The 13,307-nt window shown below is 40.7% G+C and overlaps 1 long non-coding RNA gene across 1 annotated transcript; it reads left to right on the top strand.

The window, feature by feature from the left end:
- The first annotated feature begins 358 nt into the window (after positions 1-358).
- Positions 359-9,956, top strand: LOC109616275. Its single transcript, XR_004576413.1, has 3 exons — positions 359-435; positions 521-697; positions 9,586-9,956. It is a non-coding gene; the product is annotated as an uncharacterized LOC109616275 (long non-coding RNA).
- Positions 9,957-13,307: the final 3,351 nt, after the last annotated feature.

The following is a 13,307-nucleotide window of genomic DNA, read 5'->3' as shown; positions in this document are numbered from 1 at the left end:
GCCCCATTCAGATTTAGGACCCAGGACTTCACCCCCTGTATGCCTCTACACATGGCCCCTGGACATAAGGATTACTAGACTATTCTTCACGGCCATCGTTATAGTTTCTTTTATCCGGTATAGCAAATAAACATGTCTCTGAGGGCTGTCCGCTGAAGTGGCTGGCCTTTCCAGGGAGAGAATGAAAAGGGAGATGTCAATTTATTTGTCTGTGGTTCTTTCTTTTGTTACACCATACATATGTTTCTTGTTTTAAAAATAATCGTAGTTATTTTTATAGTAATTTACAACATTAACAAAGTATACACTGTATTTCTGATCAATTCAATGTTATTTTAATTTTCTTTCAAAAACAAGGACATTTCTAAGTGAGCCCAAAGTTTGGAATGGTAGTGTAGAAGAACAGGAAACACTCTTCCCTGCAGGAAGGAAAAGGTAAGTACAAAACCTGATTTAGGTACGTAGAACAGCAGAATTGTGGAATGACATATTACATTTTCTTTTTTCCTGTTTCTGAAAGAAATGAGGGACATCAACACAACTATGGGAAGACAAGCGCTCAAGAGCCGAACAACTGAAAGAGAAGAGGAACATTTTTCCATGTTCGGGCTAAAGGACAGGCAACCGGAGAAGATCAAGGCTCCACTTAAGGATGTCATCAGATGAAAGGCTTAGTGTTACACCAGACACGTATCAGGTAAGCACCGCTCTACTGATCAACTTGATGTTGATAACTATTCACTAACCCTACGGCGCAATGCACACAGTATTAGGAGCCTTCCATATATGCAGGCTGTTGTTCACTGGGGTTGTCCGTAAACCAGAAGGTATCGCCAAAATGGACCACAATATTGTCCTGACTATTGAACAGAAAGGGCAACATATATTTCTCCCAACACCCATGGGCAAAAATGTATGTTTGCATGCAGATAGACAAATTTAGTAATGTTATATAATGTCCATACGAACCATCAATGCAGCATATCTTTAAACGTCAAAGAGACAAAAAAATATTGGTGATTTGTTAAAAATCTACTGCAAAGCATACAGAGTATTACTATTTTAATGAGCACTATACAAGATGTCATTTCTCTAAGGACTGTTAAAAAGTATTTTGTTGAATAATGTACAAAGTAAGTTGTATACTGTATTTCTGCACAGCACTCATACAGCACCAAAGTTAAACCTGGAACCAGTTTTTATTGTGGTGATCAGATATTGCCTCGTAAATATGACTGCAGCACAGCCATGATTTAAAAAAATGCTTGCGTACAATTTCTTCAGTAAAACATGGCATGTGATTCAGTATACTCAAAGCAACAGTGATGGGATGTAATATAGTGAGACCACAGAACAACATGTCTGGTAAATACATTTGTAGAAGAGTAGAAACACAGTACCCTGAATTGGGGAATGGAGGAACAACATGTCTGGTAAATACATTTGCAGAAGAGTAGAAACACAGTACCCTGAATTAGGGAATGGAGGAACAACATGTCTGGTAAATACATTTGCAGAAGAGTAGAAACACAGTACCCTGAATTAGGGAAAGGAGGAACAACATGTCTGGTAAATACATTTGTAGAAGAGTAGAAAAACAGTCCCCTGAATTAGGGAAAGGAAAAACAACATGTCTGGTAAATACATTTGTAGAAGGGTAGAAACACAGTACCCTGAATTAGGGAAAGGAGGAACAACATATCTGGTAAATACATTTGTAGAAGAGTAGAAACATAATTCAATTAACCCCCTTAAAGCAGGAATTTCAACAAAATCCCCATACACGCCCAACATTTGAAGCAAAAGAGTACAATAAAAACATACGCATACAGGATTAAAACAATGAACACACCCAAACCTTACTGGAGGTGGTGTTGAATTTTATTATTTGAAGTTGTAAATATGTAAATAGGTTTCTTTTTTTAAGTTGTACCCTGAGGGGTCAGTTTACACCTCTAATGATTCCCCAAACATTGTGTCAACATTTATACGGAATACGGAAAGATATAGGACCCTTCATAAGAATGTGGATTGTGAAGTCAGATCTGCTATTCTTCCTCAAGGCATATAAAAGTACGATTAAAAGATGAATATGGGGGAAAGTACAGAACATCACCTTTCATTTCTGTTCGTTTCAACACAAAAGTTTTACCAACTAAGAACAACAACAATTTCAGGGTTCCAACACTCCATTTAATGACAGTATAAGTATTGGGACAATTCAAATTAAAACAAATGTAAGAAGTAAAAAAGCAGGAATCTAGTTGGAAACCCCTTGCGTGCAGAAAACAGCAGTGAGTCTGTGACCCATTGACATCACCAAACTATTGGTATCATCCTTGGAGGTACTTGGCCAAGCTTCTTTTAATTTTTTATCAGAATGGATTTAATCAAGAGTTTTTCCATCTCGAATATCCCCCAGAGCACAAGTCAATGAATAGGAGACAACTGTGAATCTGTCTGGAACGTGGCGTCCTCTGAAATGGAGTGTCTGGGTGAGAAGGGCACCCATCAGGTTAGGCCTACAGCAACTCTGAAGGAGTAACGGTCTTCCACGCCTGAACTGCGAGACGCTGGGCGTACTGCAACAACTTCCCAGGTGATTCACAAAAGTGGCCTTCATGGGAGAGTGGAAAAAAGAAAGACATTGTTGTAAAAAATCTTATATCAAATCTCAGCTACAGTTTAGCATAAGTGAAGCTAATGTACTTAAGAAAAATGATATTCCTGTCCTTGCGGTCAATTTCATGCTGTTAAGACTGATCGTGTGATCCAGAATATAACAAGGAACAAATTACTTTAATACTGTGGAAGATTTTGTTAAATGTCTTTCATACTAAATGTAATCTCACATTTGTGATTCATAATATACTAGGGTAACTGAATAATTCTATGTCTTAGAATACATGATTGTAGGCATGAACAAACCAGCTACATAAATGTTCTGTTTTAGTTAAGCCCATTCTGTGAGAGGATGCATCTTGATGATTTATCAGTCAGGCAAGATTGGGTTTGATAGCTAACCTGAAGATCCCAAGACTAGTATCGAAATTCCAATCTATGCTTCCTGGCACGTACTATAAGACAGAGTGATCTACTCATGGGTCAAAATAGGGAGGTTGAGGCATGACCTTAGAACCTGTATTCAGACATTTCAGTGGTGGCATGTGATCAGACACACTGGGTGGAGGTTGGGCAGGTATGGAGGAGCTGAATTAGACTGGTCAGACAGGCCCTAAACCATGACTAGACACACCCATGGTCAGTGAAGTCAGGGGGGGGGGGTAACTTGGGAGTTGGTTCATGTTTCATTACAAAAGGATTCCTAAACTATGTTTGGTTGTCATGCACTATTTGGTGGTAGCAGATCGCATAAATGCCGTGATAGAATAAATATCAGTGAAACAGTATAAGCTATACATCATATTATTGACCATTATTGACCTCAGAATTAGCTGGATTCAAGTGTTTTACTGTAAAGCTGGCCCAACTCTGAAGGAATCCGACAAAATAACACACAAACCTGTATTGAGATTCAAATGTTATATCTTTTCCCATCCACTCTGTTAGAGCACTTCATTAAATTAATTTGCTTATAGAATCAGAAATATAGGAATTTCCCTAAACATTGCTAAATATCAATTTCAATGTTTATCAAAGTCATAGACTTAGGCTTCAGTCTTACATTCCTTCGGTAAGAAAATAATAGGATTAGGCTTCAAATTTAGCCACATAGGATCAATAGCTTATTTTTCATCTTATTTGTGCCTAGAAGAGACTCTTAATTTGTGAATCTAGATCTGGTCTCCCTGGAACGGGCAAAAACTTCCAGTGAACAGCGTGCTGTCCCATAAGCAGGCAATGTTTTCAAATATAACCATGGGAAAAAAATTGTTGGAAGATAAATGGACTCACATTTGCCTGTATACTATACCAAAATATCTTAGCAAACACACAAATATGAATATTCAGCAAGCTATGAAGTATTGAGAAAAAAAATAACTTGACATGGCCAGTAACTGAGCTAACCAGCATATCATCTGTGTGAGCATAGTTAAACCTGATTAAGGTATACGGGAGGGTCATATCATCTGTGTGAGCATAGTTAAACCTGATTAAGGTATACGGGAGGGTCATATCATCTGTGTGAGCATAGTTAAACCTGATTAAGGTATACGGGAGGGTCATATCATCTGTGTGAGCATAGTTAAACCTGATTAAGGTATACGGGAGGGTCATATCAACGGCGTGGGCATAGTTAAACCTTATTAAGGTATACGGGAGGGTCATATCATTTGCGTGAGCATAGTTAAATCTGATTAAGGTATACGGGAGGGTCATATCATCGGCGTGGGCATAGTTAAACCTGATTAAGGTATACGGGAGGGTCATATCATTTGCGTGGGCATAGTTAAACCTGATTAAGGTATACGGGAGGGTCATATCATTTGCGTGGGCATAGTTAAACCTGATTAAGGTATACGGGAGGGTCATATAATTTGCGTGAGCATAGTTAAACCTGATTAAGGTATACGGGAGGGTCATATAATTTGCGTGAGCATAGTTAAATCTGATTAAGGTATACGGGAGGGTCATATCATCGGCGTGGGCATAGTTAAACCTGATTAGGGTATACGGGAGGGTCATATCTCTGTGAGCATAGTTAAACCTGATTAAGGTATACGGGAGGGTCATATCATCTCTGTGAGCATAGTTAAACCTTATTAAGGTATACGGGAGGGTCTTACCATCTGTGTGAGCATAGTTAAACCTGATTAAGGTATACCGGAGGGTCATAGTTTTTTCCCCCAAGTGTTCAGTTAGGGTCATGTTAAAAATTATTTGGCTGAAGGAAAGGTCATTTATTTCAATTTCAGAGATCCAACTTCCTCCAGGTATCCTTTGTTATAAATAACATTCAGTCTCTTAGCTCCTTGTTTTTCCGTCGCATTTTGGCACAGAAGCAAATGTATGAAGGCAGATTGTTTCCAGGAGTGCAGTACGGTCTCTCTTCACCCTGACCCACTGGGGACACTGGATTTGTTTTCATTGGGACAGCTGGGCTTTACATGCAAACTGTCCCCTTCCTCCAGAAGAGAGGGATGCCAATGCTTCAGCCAGCTCCCTCAGCCAGGCCTACCATGGGAAACAACCAGGGAACGCTTGAGAAGCATGTGAGGGCAGATGTTAGCCTGGTCCCAGACCTGTTTGTACTTCCCTCCTACTGTGGTCAGCCCAAACAGAACTGGAGCATTGGCAGACCTGAGTTCAAATTATGTGGATTTCCTGCTGAACATGTTGAGGCGTTTGACTGGAAGTGCCAGGTGGATGGGGTTTGCACTTTCGGGACTACTCGTTTGGTTCCATTGTGCCAGACATGGGTCAGCCAAGTGCAGCTTAATGATGGTGCTTTTACAAAAAAGTATTGTGGGTGTGGGTGGGGGGGGGGAGGTCACTGGAACTGTCAAATGTCTAGTAAGCGACCTCGTTTCAATTTCATTTGCAGCAATGGGAAGTAGCATCTGTGCAAGGTCGGATTAGAAAGGTCTGCGAAGGAAATTGTAGTTTATACCCTTTTTGACAGGGACCATGGGAAAGCTTTAACTGTTGATGCATGGGGTCACTGCAGCACTGCTGTCGACATCACAAGCACGTTGCAACACGCGACTGTATTCCTACATCAAACCCTACAATAAAAAAAAAGAAAGGCTGACAATTACACTGCCTATATTTTCCTGTTGTTGCAGGATAAATGTTCTGTTCTGTAAAACCTGTCTAAATTAAGATATGGCATCTGTAAGTACATCTGGACCATGCGTGCTTAAAACATGCCGATTGTTTCAGTGAGTAGGCTGCTTCTCCATCTGCACAAGCTAGAGCCTTCTGTCTCGACCCACAACAGGACTGTTAAATCAGCAGGAATGGGACAGTATGGCCGCAGAACACAAATGGAAACAGTTATGCAATCAGGCTAAAGGATGGAAAGAGGATGGGAGTGTTTCCAAAAAATTATGTATCAGTAAATAAAATTAAAAAAAACAATGTACACATTTAAGTATGAACAAATGTTACATATTGATTCCTGGCCTTTACTTTATGTTAAGTTGCTTTCTCTTGGGTAAGTACATGAGGGGTGTGGTTTATTATAAATATGTTTATGTTCCTTATTGATATTATCAATGGTTACCAAGCAAATAATCATGCCCCTACTGTATGATGAGATACAGCACAGCTTTCAACGTATCAGCATGCAGGGCTCACACCCTCCAGTTTATAAATTATGGGTTCTATTGTGCCTAAGAAAAACCCTTAGCCATGGTGTATGGCCCAAATAACAACCCCCCACTAATGCCCAATACTATGTAACAACATCTTTTTAACATTCAATTTGAGATTGCATAACTTTAGAGCCAGTTCATAGCATTTTTAAAAAAAAATGATAGTACCCATGTTTAGTAAAGCAGTTGGACCCAGAGTTTTACCCATATTAATATTACCCATAGAAGATAAGAGATTGAAACAAAAATGTGGGTTATACCTGTAAGCTTGTGTTCCCATTGGTACCCATTAGTGGGTCTTAGTATCCTCGATTGGGAACTGTTGTTTCAAAGGAGTTGTCTTTAATTGCGCAAGTTCATCTACTCACTTCAGATTTCTAAAATACCGACATTACTCTATTTGGCCATCTCATTACCGAAACATCAGATGTATGAACAGAAAAAATTCATGATTTTTTTACCTTTTCTCCATATAAAGATTTGTTTTAGGTTACTTATAATTAATCACAGAGACGTTTACTTAACATTTCAAAGTATGAATGCCAGCATGTTGTTGGAATGTGTATGAGAAAGATTACTGGTCGTTTGACTTGAATCAATCAATCAATCAATTAATCGCAATTTCAGTGGCTAGGAAAAACTCCCTAAGAAGGCCAAAACTTAGGAAGAAACCTAGAGAGGAACCAGGCTCAGAGGGGTTACCAGTCCACTTCTGGCTGTGCTGGGTGAACATATGAAGAGTACAAATTGTAATCATTAATAAATACATGTGGGCTGAGTCCAGAATCTATTTAAACCTAGTCCAGATCGGAAGTATGGATGGATGAATTTCCGGCACAATCGAGGGGGTGCGGAATTGATGAGCCATATGGTCCACAGTTGGTTTCGGCATCAAATAGCATTTAAAGTAAAGCTCCAAATTATTTACTCAGGTCATCCTTGAATGTTTGTCGTGCCAGGCTCACAACCCGTGGTGGCGAGGTTAATGAGCCACCGACATAGGTTGCATCATCATATTGATCAACATGTCCATACACCCACAGCCGCTAAGGATTATGAAATGGATGAGTACTTCATTTAAATAATATCCTGTGTGAAAAAATGACACATGACAATGTTTCTGTCCAATAATGAACCATGTGTTATTTTTACTGTTGTTGATTTTGGCAGACATAGACTGGACATGGAATGAGCAGTAGGAGTGCATATCGAACCCTCCAGGGGGTAATTTAAGGTCCCCTTTCACAAGACACACCCCACGGTACATAAACATCCAATCAGGTATAACCTCTATGCATAATAGGTAGGGTAATGGGAAGGCTAATACAGACTCTGTTTCACTGGCAAACCGACCCACTAGGATTTAAAACTGACCCTAGTCAAACCTTACACCCTAACCCAGCCATTCACCTTAACCGAATTTTAACCAATTCCAAAATGAAATAGCGGTTTCAACATAGCTCTTTACCACCGTGCGTTCAGCGCTCGGGCAAGGAGGCGCACATGTTCCGCTCATTAGTATTCAGTTTCTCGACTACTCCCAAACCGTCTTGAGGCGATGTTGCATTTCACCTTTAAGACCGTCCCAATTCTAAAACAGTCTGTACATTTCCCAGAGTTCTTAGTAAACAACACGTGTAGAAGGCATTTACCCTGGTGCTTGTGTCACAGTTGGGTCAACATCCACATCACTCTCCTCTCTCATCTTTCGTTCATCCAGCTCTGGTTAAAGTTACACATCTCCCGTGGGAGCAAATACATTATTCTTGGCTCTGAATCTGAAGCGCCTGTTAAAATGTCTCCATACGCGCCAAGCAACAGTGTGGTTCGATGTGACTCCACTGCTCTACAGTAGATCTTTCCTTGTCAGTTTGTTGATACGTACTTTCAACATGTCTCTGGTGGTAATCATCCGTTCCAAATGGCCAGTGGAAATGACTGTCTCTCAATGTGGTCCCTCCTTCTCAGATGACAGTCATCAATCTGTTTGTTCATGAACACGTCCCCTGACCCATACACGCACACACAAACAAATGAATGTGAGCAAGCTGGCACAGATCTGCGCACACACTAAAACACACTCGGTCTAATCGCATGGCGTTCAGTGAAATGGCACGCGGGCACAGTGTCCTACGTTGGCATGTTGATTTGCCACCGTCGAGGCATGATTCCATCCTGCCCATATCTCTCCAGGCTCAGTTGTCAAATCTGTTTCATTCATTCTCTTGCCCTCGGCGTTCCATTACAACAGGGATTGTTTGTTTCAACCCTCGCAATGAAGCCAGAGGCTGTCTTGAATGAAACAAAGTCGGTAACACTAGAGTATTTCCAGAAAATCAAGCAGGCAAGCAACTTGAGACTAACAAGTGTCTATTTACTACTTAGAGATCAACATTTCAATGTTAAACACCCATCTGCTCCAACTTTATCATTCAGGATTTTTCTTTCAGCCTGTTTCCACAAAACATTTATTCTCACAGCAATTTCCACAATTAGGGCTAGGGCTAAGGTTAGGATATATATTTAGAGCTAAGGTTAGGAATTAGGTTTAAGGCTAAGGTTAGGAATTAGGTTAAGGCTAAGGTTAGGGGTGGAATGGAAACGTTTGTGTCTCCACAAGGATAGAGATTCTTAAAATGTGTGTGCTTTGAGACTAAAAGGAGAGAGGGCAATTATAGCCCTCTCTTTCTCTCCCTCTATGTACCTTACATACTCATTTTTCTAAGTAGTGACTTTCCCTGAATCTCCCCACAATCCTTCTGGCCGAGAGGCTACTGGGGTATCACCCCACACCGGAACAAACAGGGATTGGGAGCCCTTTCTTCTGCTTCGGGACTTAATGTCTCCCTTACGAGTTTCTTAATCACATCCAAAACAAAGCCATCAAATGTCCCATGTCATTGCAGTAGTGAGGGACATAAGATTGTGAGAGCTGGCATTGGATTAGCACAATAGTACCGCAGAAATATGGCGTAACATATTACATTCAATCAAACACTGTCTTTTTCCCAACCGGTTGTCTTTATTTGATCACCTTGGGGTTTCCAGTGTATTTCAAATGAACAATTTCAGACTTGAATTTCCCTTACGAAAATGCATTTCCTCTTAGCAACAATTTCCAGTCACCACAATCCACGTAGTCTACATTTCCTGCAGCTGCATTTCTTATGACAAATTTAGTGGAAAATTTATTAATTAATGCACATTTAAGACTTCAAATCGTGGTTATATTAGAAATTAGCAGCAAAATTCCAAAAACAAGATTAAATTAATATATACAGTTTGTGTATTTGACTTTTGCCCACAGCGGCTCCATTCAAAGAGACCAGCTCTGAGTGGGACACAGGAATCTCCAGGACGCGTGCTAAAAGGGAGTGTAAATAATTGGTCCTGGGTCAAGTTTAACTGAACCCACGTCGATAAAGGTCAGTCACATTGCCATCACTCACCCCACCACACGTGTTGTTTACGAAGGCATCTCGGAAACAAGTTATTTTGAACCCAGCACCCCCTGACTGCGTTCCGAACGCGGCGGGGTCGACCTCTACTGCCCAGGTCAAATCTTCGGGGGTATTTTCATTAGGACGCGCCACCGGAAGTGGCGAGGCTCTCCATCAGCGTAAAAGGAGGGGCGTTCAGAGTTGTAATTCCAATGGATTCATGAATGATCGCAACTGACACAGGGTTATGATGAGGGATCACCCAATGACCAAGATTCATCAACCAGACAATTGACTCCCTCACAATGAAGACTGGCCCAACGCATCTGCCCGTTCGCTCACTGATGGGCTCAATACTTGGATTATGGCCTACAGGGAAGAGGTCAGTGACCTGGAAGTGTGGCGCCAGGACAGCAACCACTCCCTAAACAAAGTAGGTTGGGGACGGCAGCCTATGGAAGGATGAGCACACCACCATTCACGGGGCGGAATTGGTATGAGTCGATGGGAAGTTCCACTGTATTGTAAAAGAGCCATTGAGGGGGAAAAAGGCTTTTACCACGCAACGATTGGTGCCCTCTGTCATCCAAACCACTCCCTTCAAATTTCATGTATGTATGAGAGTGATTGTGCTTAGGAATGCACATTTAAACAACACATTACACATCCATCTCAAAAGGGGAGGTTTAAAACATTCTGTTAATCGCCCAGACACAAGCTGAATGTAAGCTTTCATATTTTGAAGTAGTAGTGTGGAGAACCCAGTACACCACAGATCTCCCTACCATCTTGGACCTCCACTCATACAAGGCAGTTTCAGAAAAAGTCCCTATGATCCAAGTAGTGTTATTAATAGAGAGCTCAAATATGCAGTAAAATGTCAGATTCATTTTCTGTATTAATTACACTTGATTGTCATTATCTTTACAAAGTCGCATAACTATTCTGGTTAGCATTTCTATTGATGGTGTTTCAATTGCCATTTGTTGTGTATCTGTCAATAAAGTTAGGTGAGAAAGGAAGTACACCCACTGAAAACTTTAACATATTTTAGATTTTTTTTTTTTTAAATCAACCATACTATATACTGATGAATATAACCCAATGTATAGGATTACAAAAAACAGAAGTTAGTACACCACACTTTTAACATCACATAAAATGGCTAAAATTAGAATCAGGTGCACCATACAGGTGCAAAAAATTTGAAAACCATTAGAGAATTACTTGGGAGGGCCCAGCAATCCCTAAAGATTAGAAACTTGATCTGATTTGGTCTTAACTATATACAGTATCTCACAAAAGTGAGACATTTTCACTTAAGGGTGTACTAATTTTTGTTGCCAGTGGTTTAGACATGAATGGCTGTTGTGTTATTTTGAGGGGACAGCAAATTTACACTGCTATACAAGCTCTACACTCACTACTTTACATTGTAGCAAAGTGTCATTTCTTCAGTGTCACATGAACAGATATAATCAAATATTTACAAAAATGTGAGGGGTGTACTCACTGTGGTGAGATACTGTAGGTGTGTGATTCCAGAACTGAAGAGGCTAGATCGAAGTGGCCGAAAAAAATACGATTTGGAAGAAAATGCGCTTCTTTTTTTAACACAGCATACAGGTGCTGGTCATAAAATTAGAAAATCATCAAAAAGTTGATTTATTTCAGTAATTCCATTCAAAAAGGGAAACTTGTATATTATATTAATTCATTACACACAGACTGATATATTTAAAATGTTTATTTATTTTAATTGTGATTATAACTGACAACTAATGAAAATCCCAAATTCAGTATCTCAGAAAATTAGAATATTACTTGAGACCAATACAAAAAAAGGATTTTTAGAAATGTTGGCCAACTATAAAATAAGAAAAGTTGAGCATGTAGAGCACTCAATACTTAGTTTGGGCTCCTTTTGCCTGAATTACTGCAGCAATGCGGCGTGGCATGGAGTCGATCAGTCTGTGGCACTGCTCAGGTGTTATGAGAGCCCAGGTTGCTCTGATAGTGGCCTTCAGCTCTTATATCGCATCTTTCTCTTCACAATACCCCATAGATTTTCTATAGGGTTAAGGTCAGGCGAGTTTGCTGGCCAATTAAGAACAGGGATACCATGGTCCTTAAACCAGGTACTGGTAGCTTTGGCACTGTGTGCAGGTGCCAAGTCCTGTTGGAAAATGAAATCTGCATCTCCATAAAGTTGGTCAGCAGCAGGAAGTGCTCTAAAACTTCCTGGTAGACGGCTGCGTTGACCTTGGACCTCAGAAAACAGTGGACTAACACCAGCAGATGACATGTCTCCCCAAACCATCGCTGACTGTGGAAACTTTACACTGGACTTCAAGCAACGTGGATTCTGTGCCTTACCTCTCTTCCTCCAGACTCTGGGACCTTGATTTCCAAAGGAAATGCGAAATTTACTTTCATTAGAGAACATAACTCAGCAGCAGTCCAGTCCTTTTTGTCTTTAGCCCAGGCGGGACGCTTCTGACGCTGTGTCTTGTTCAAGAGTGGCTTGACACAAGGAATGCGACAGCTGAAACCCATGTCTTGCATACGTCTGTGCGTGGTGGTTCTTGAAGCACTGAGTCCAGCTGCAGTCCACTCTTTATGAATCTCCCACATATTTTTGAATGGGTTTTGTTTCACAATCATCTCCAGGGTGCGGTAATCCTTATTGCTTGTACACTTTTTTCTACCACATCTTTTCCTTCCCTTCGCCTCTCTATTAATGTGCTTGGACACAGAGCTCTGTGAACAGACAGCCTCTTTAGCCATGACCTTTTGTGTCTTGCCCTCCTTGTGCAAGGTGTCAATGGTCGTCTTTTGGACAGCTGTCAAGTCAGCAGTCTTCCCCATGATTGTGTTGCCTACAGAACTAGACTGAGAGACCATTTAAAGGCCTTTGCAGGTGTTTTGAGCTAATTAGCTGATTAGAGTGTGGCACCAGGTGTCTTCAATATTGAACCTTTTCACAATATTCTAATTTACTGAGATACTGAATTTGGGGTTTTCATTAGTTGTCAGTTATAATCATCAACATTAAAAGAAATAAACACTTGAAATATATCAGTCTGTACGGAATGAATATGGATATAGGATATTAAAATTTTATGACCAGCACCTGTAGATTAAGAATAACACACACAAATAAGGGTCCATTTAAAGTATTGCGCGCGCACGCGCGCACGCGCGCACGCGCACACGCGCACACACACACACACACACACACACACACACACACACACACACACACACACACACACACACACACACACACACACACACACACACACACACACACACACACACACACACACACACACACACACACACGACTAAATATTGAATTCCCTCACAGATAAGGCCTTGAACAACCCCTGTGATAATACTCATTTCACCATCGGCACAAATGCCAGCTCTCCATTGAGGGAGAACCATTCAAGCAGACACCGGAACTGTGCTTCACGGGAAGCTCTTTTTGTTGGCCTTACATAAGTTCCCTTTGGTCGGTGTTATTTATTTACATTTAAAGAGTGTCTACACTATGACTCCACCCACTATAACTCCTGGCACTGAG

This window comes from Esox lucius, chromosome 11 (assembly GCF_011004845.1).
Source record: "Esox lucius isolate fEsoLuc1 chromosome 11, fEsoLuc1.pri, whole genome shotgun sequence".
Classification (NCBI taxonomy): Eukaryota; Metazoa; Chordata; class Actinopteri; order Esociformes; family Esocidae; genus Esox; species Esox lucius.
The sequence above is the reverse complement of the archived record's forward strand: the minus strand, read 5'-3'. Positions and strand labels throughout refer to the sequence as shown.